We start from the raw sequence: 5677 nt of genomic DNA on the forward strand, positions 1-5677 counted from the left end.
GAGGCCGAGGCGGGTGGATCTCTTGACCTCGTGATCCACCCGCCTCGGCCTCCCAAAGTGCTGGGATTACAGGCTTGAGCCACCGCGCCCGGCCATGTTGTTTTTTTTTTAATTTAAAAACTTTTTGCCTCATTTCACCAGGACCCTGGCTCGGGGAGCCTCCCTCATGATGGGACCCCTGGCTTTGGATTTCACCTTCTTGCCCCTTCCAAGTGGTGGAGGTAATGGGCCATGGGGGCTGGAGCTGGACCTGGCTAAGCTTCTAAGGCCCTCCCGGAGGGCCAAGAGTTGGGCTGGGGGTTGGGCCAGGCTCTGAGGTGTGGGGGATTCTCCCGTGCCCCCTACCTTATGAGTTCTGTGAGTGATGGCATACTGTGGGCTTTAGGTTGGAGTGGGACTAATGCCCCAAGGCAGCTTGCAGACCTTTCAGCCTGAGGGCGAGGCAGGAGGCAGGGTGGAAAGCAACCCTAAGGGGCCTCTCCAGAGGCTTACACTGCCTGTGCTGGAGCCATGAAGCTGGAGAAGGAGAAGCAGGAGCAAAACCTTGGGGAGTCCCAGGACACCAAAGCTCTGCAATTTGCCAAGCTCCTGAAGCAGAAGAGGATCACCCTGGGCTATATGCAAGCCCAGGTGGGGCCTCACCCTGAGGGTTCTTATTTTTTTTAATTTTTAAAATTATTTTTTGAGACAGGGTCTCACTCTGTCGCCCAGGCTAGAGTGCAGTGGCGTGATCTTGGCTCACTGCAACCTCTGCCTCCCAGGTTCAAGCGATTCTCATGCTTCAGCCTCCCAAGTAGCTGAGATTACAGGCATGTACCACCAAGTCATGTTACAGGTCAGGCTGGTCTTGAACTCCTGACCTCAGGTGATCTGCCCACCTTGGCAAAGTGCTAGGATTACTGGAGTGAGCCACCATGCCCAGCCTCTGGGGCTTCTATTTGGAAAGGTGTTCAGCCAAGTGACCATCTGCTGCTTTGAGGCTCTGCAGCTCAGTTTCAAGACATGTATAAGCTGCCACCCTTGCTGCAGAAGTGGGTGGAAAAAGCTGACAACAACAAAGATCTTCAGTAGATCTGCAAAACAGAGACCGTTATGCAGGCCCGAAAGAGATGGTGAGCCAGTACTGAGAACCGAGTGAAAGGCGACCTGGAGAACTTGTTCCTGCAGCGCCTGAAACCCGCGCTGCTGCAGATTAGCCACATTGCCCAGCAGATCAGCCACATCAGCCAGTGTGCCCACAAATTCACACTGCAACAGATCTCCAGCTTGGGCTGGAGAGGATGTGGCCCGAGTGTGGTTCTGTAACTGGTGCCAGAAGGGTAAGCGATAAAGCAGTGACTATGCACAATGACAGGATTTTCAGGCCACTGGGTCTCCCTTCTCAGGGGCCCATTGTTCTTTCCTCTGGCCCCAGGGCCCCATTTTGGTACCTGAGGCTATGGGAGCCCTCTTTCCCTATGCTTTGAGGGGAAGCCTTTCCCCCTGTCTCTGTCACCACTCAGCCCTGCCATGCATTGGAACTGAGGTGCCTGTTCTTCTAGGAATGGGAATGGGGGACGGGGGAAGGGAATAAGCTAGGGCAGGAGAACCTGGAATTTGTGCCAGGGCTTTTGGGCTTAAGTTCTTCATTCACTAAGGAAGGAACTGGACTCACAAAGGGTGGGGGCAGGGGGGTTGGGGGCAACTGGTTGGAGCGAAGGTGAAGTTCAATGATGCTTTTGATTTTAATCCCCACATCATGTATCACTTCATTCTTTTTTTTTTTTTTTTAAAGATGGGGTTTCACCATGATGGCCAGGCTGGTCTTGAACTCCCGACCTCAGGTGATCCACCCACCTCGGCTTCCCAAAGTCTTAGAATTACAGGTGTGAGCCACCATGCCCGGCCCACTTTGTTCTTAAAGAAGCCAGATACACAGTAAAAAATAAATAAAAATAAAATAAAAAAATAAATAAAAATAAATAAAATGAAAATAAAAAGTAAAGTAAAAATAGATAAATAAAACTTTTTATTGTGAATAATAAAACATTAGTGTTCAATTTCTTATGTTACTGTAATGTAAGTATCTATGTGACCACTACCTGAGTTAACCAAGAATGCTGGCAGCACTCCAGAAGCCCCCTCTGTGCTGCCGTGCCATTCACGCAGCCTCCCACGCTCTTGAGGGAACCATGCTTCTGACACAGCAAGCAGGTTTTGCTTTACTTTATAACAGTTAGTCTCTGGCCGGGCGTGGTGGCTCAAGCCTGTAATCCCAGCACTTTGGGAGGCCGAGGCAGGTGGATCACGAGGTCAAGAGATCGAGACCATCCTGGTCAACATGGTGAAACCCCGTCTCTACTAAAAATACAAAAAATGAGCTGGGCATGGTGGCGCATGCCTGTAATCCCAGCTACTCAGGAGGCTGAGGCAGGAGAATTGCCTGAACCCAGGAGGCGGAGGTTGTGGTGAGCCAAGATCGCGCCATTGCACTCCAGCCTGGGTAACAAGAGCGAAACTCCGTCTCAAAAAAAAAAAAAGAACAGTTATCATCTTTGAAAAAAAAAGGGGACAATATATGTAAAAAGAATCTTATATGTAAATTCTTGTCCTAAAATAAATGGACTGTTTAAAGAAAGGGATGTTTACAATGAGTCAGAAAGTTGAGGCATGTCAAAGACTGTCTGTTAAAATTATGAAAAATGTTATAAAAGGGAATTTACGCAAGAACTGTTGTATGATTTAAAAGTAATTGGGCCTCCTGAATGTAAAACAATTGAAGAAACAGTTTATATGCAAGTGTGTAAGGAAATTAAAATATACTTTTGGTTAAAGGATTATAAGGAGGCATAGAATGTGGATTTTTTTTAACTACATTAAAAATTTTTTTTAAAAAGTTTTGAAGGTTTAAGCAAGTTTTAAAATGTTAATTATAAAGGAAATGCTGTGTGTAAACATATTGGCTAAAGTTAAAGTTTTTCTGTGAACTGGACATTAAAGTAAAAGCGCAACAGTTTGTTTGTTTGTTTGTTTGTTTGTTTTTAAAAGCACTAACCCGCTCTTTAACAAAAATTATACAGGGTTAAAAAGAGCCTATATCCAAGAACTATGGGATTAAAAAAAAAAAGTCTATAAAAATCTTCCCTTATGGTCAGACATTAAAATTGGATAAATATGTCTACAAGCTTTTATTAAAATTGAGTTTAACATTAAAGCACACTAATATAAAGGTGAAATTTAGCTTATCTGGTATAAAATCATACAGGAAGCACTGTCAAATATAAAATGGTGTTTGGCTTTCTTTAGTCTAAAAATGAATAAAAATAGGTGCTGGCTGGGCGCAGTGGCTCACGCCTGTAATCCTAGCACTTTGGGAAGCCGAGGTGGGTGGATCACCTGAGGTCAGGTGTTCAAGACCAGCCTGGTCATCATGGTGAAACCCTATCTTTAAAAAAAAAAAAAATAGGTGCTAAAGAGAATTCAGGCTGGGTATGGTGCCGCATGCCTGTAGCCCCAGCTACTCGGGAGGCTGAGGTGGGAGGATCACATCAGCCCAGGAGTTCTGGGCTGTAGTGCGCTATGCCAATCGGGTGTCCGCACTAAGTTTGGCATCAATATGGTGACTTCCTGGGAGTGGGAGACCACCAGGTTGCCTAAGGAGGGGTGAACTGGCCCAGGTTGGAAATGGAGCAGGTCAGAAACTCCTGTGCTGATCAGTAGTGGGATTATGCCTGTGAATAGCCACTGCACTCCAGCCTGGGCAACATAACGAGACTCCATGTCTTGAAAAAAAAAAAAAAAAAAGGGAAAAAAGATAATTCAGAAGGAAAATGGATATCACCAGACCAGAGAGAAATGTTATCCAAACCACTTATGAGGGGACTGTGGTTCCAACTGCACCAAGGAACCCATTGGGGGCCCCAAGCCATGTGTGACACAACCCTCAGAGTTTATGGGTACATAGGAATTTATACCCTGGCTGAACGGGTTACAGACGGTTGTTTAGTAAGAAAACAAACAAACTATAAAAAAATTACCCCTCAGGGGAAGGAATCCAGACTTAAGACCATTCCGAAGTATCCAGATTGATTACACAGGGATGCCTCCAACTGGTCGTCTAAAGTATTTATTAGTAATAGCAGATCACCTTACTCATTGGGTAGAAGTTATTTCCTTTTCAAGTACAACTGCTAATAACATAGTCAAGGCATTAATTGAAAATAATATACCCAAGTTTAGATTAATAGAGAACAATGATTCAGATAATAGGACTCATTTCACTGCACATGCCATTAAGAAATTAGCCCAGGTACTGTACATATAACATGGAAATATCAGACTCCTGACACCCACCTTCATCAGGAAAAGTAGGAAGGCCTATTACTCTGTTGAGTCTGAACTGCTCCCTGAAAAGACATAGGACTATCCCCTTATGAGAAGCTTTATGGATTGCCTTATCTACATTCTGCTACTCATCTCCCTACCTTTGAAACAAAAAATCAGTTTCTCAGAAATTATATACTCGGTTTATCTTCCACTTTCCCTTCCCCCAGAACTAAAGGTCTTTTAGCACAGGTGCCACCCCTAGAATTTCCAGCACACCAACATGAGCCTGGGGACCATGTCCTCGTCAAAAGTTTGAGAAAGTGAAAAGCTCAAACTGGCCTGGGAAGGGCCTTACCTAGTGTTCCTAAGTACTGAAACCACAGTCCGGATGGCAGAAAAGGGATGGACCCAGCACACCCGAGTTAAGAAAGAACCACCCCCTCCAGAGTCATGGGCCATAGTCCCAGGAGAAAACCCTACCAAACCAAAGCTAAGAAAAATCTAACTCTCATCTATTCTATTACTCCTTCTTCTTTCCTTGCTGTATTGCTGACCACCTAGTTATTAATGTAACCAAGTCAGTTTCGCCTCAAACTATTACATTTGATGCTTGCCTTATTTTACCCTGTGGAGACTTGCCAAGTCAGAGGCAACTCTCCACTTCAGAAAAGTATCTTTATCCTTCCTAACTCTCCTCAGACCCTCATGGGAATGGGTGGTCAGACAGGCCACATTATACCTTCCCCTCGTTGAAATTCAGGCACAGCTGGCCAGCATTAACATTAAAACAGAGACCTTGAGATGGAGAGAACAGAGTCTGTAGCAGTAAGATATCAACATGACAGATTGCAGTTGCAAAATAAATCAAAATATTTTATCCCAAAATATATTGCTTTAACATATTTTGAAATGGACTTGCAAAACTGTCTCTTTAAGTCTGATAAAAACATTTGCAAGCTATTCTCTTTGAAGCCTGCATAATAGAACCTTAGTTTCACCTGCATAATAAAAACCCTTTATTTTAACCCCAGACACTTCCTTCTATTGATTCCAGGGCTTTAGATAAATGCTCAACCAATAACCAATCAGAAAATCTTTGAATCCACCAGCAACCTGGAAGTGCCCCCTCCTGCTTTGAGTCATCTCACCTTTCTAGATGCAACCAATGTACATCTTACATATACTGACTGATGTCTAAAATGTGTAAAACCAAGTTATAGCCCCACCACCTTGGGCACACGTTTCTCAGAATCTCCTGTGGCTGTATCACAGGCCGTGGTCACTCACATTTGACTCACATTTCATTTTACAGAGTGTCACATTTTTTGTTGACTTGGAGGAAAGGATTTGTAGAGGTCTTTACTCTCCCATC

At 44.5% G+C, this 5677-nt stretch overlaps 1 pseudogene; it reads left to right on the top strand.

The window, feature by feature from the left end:
- Positions 1 to 53: 53 nt before the first annotated feature.
- Positions 54 to 668, top strand: LOC116542824 (annotated as a pseudogene).
- Positions 669 to 5677: the final 5009 nt, after the last annotated feature.

Source organism: Sapajus apella, unplaced genomic scaffold, assembly GCF_009761245.1.
Source record: "Sapajus apella isolate SASKATOON/1434 unplaced genomic scaffold, GSC_monkey_1.0 scaffold174, whole genome shotgun sequence".
Lineage (NCBI taxonomy): Eukaryota > Metazoa > Chordata > Mammalia > Primates > Cebidae > Sapajus > Sapajus apella.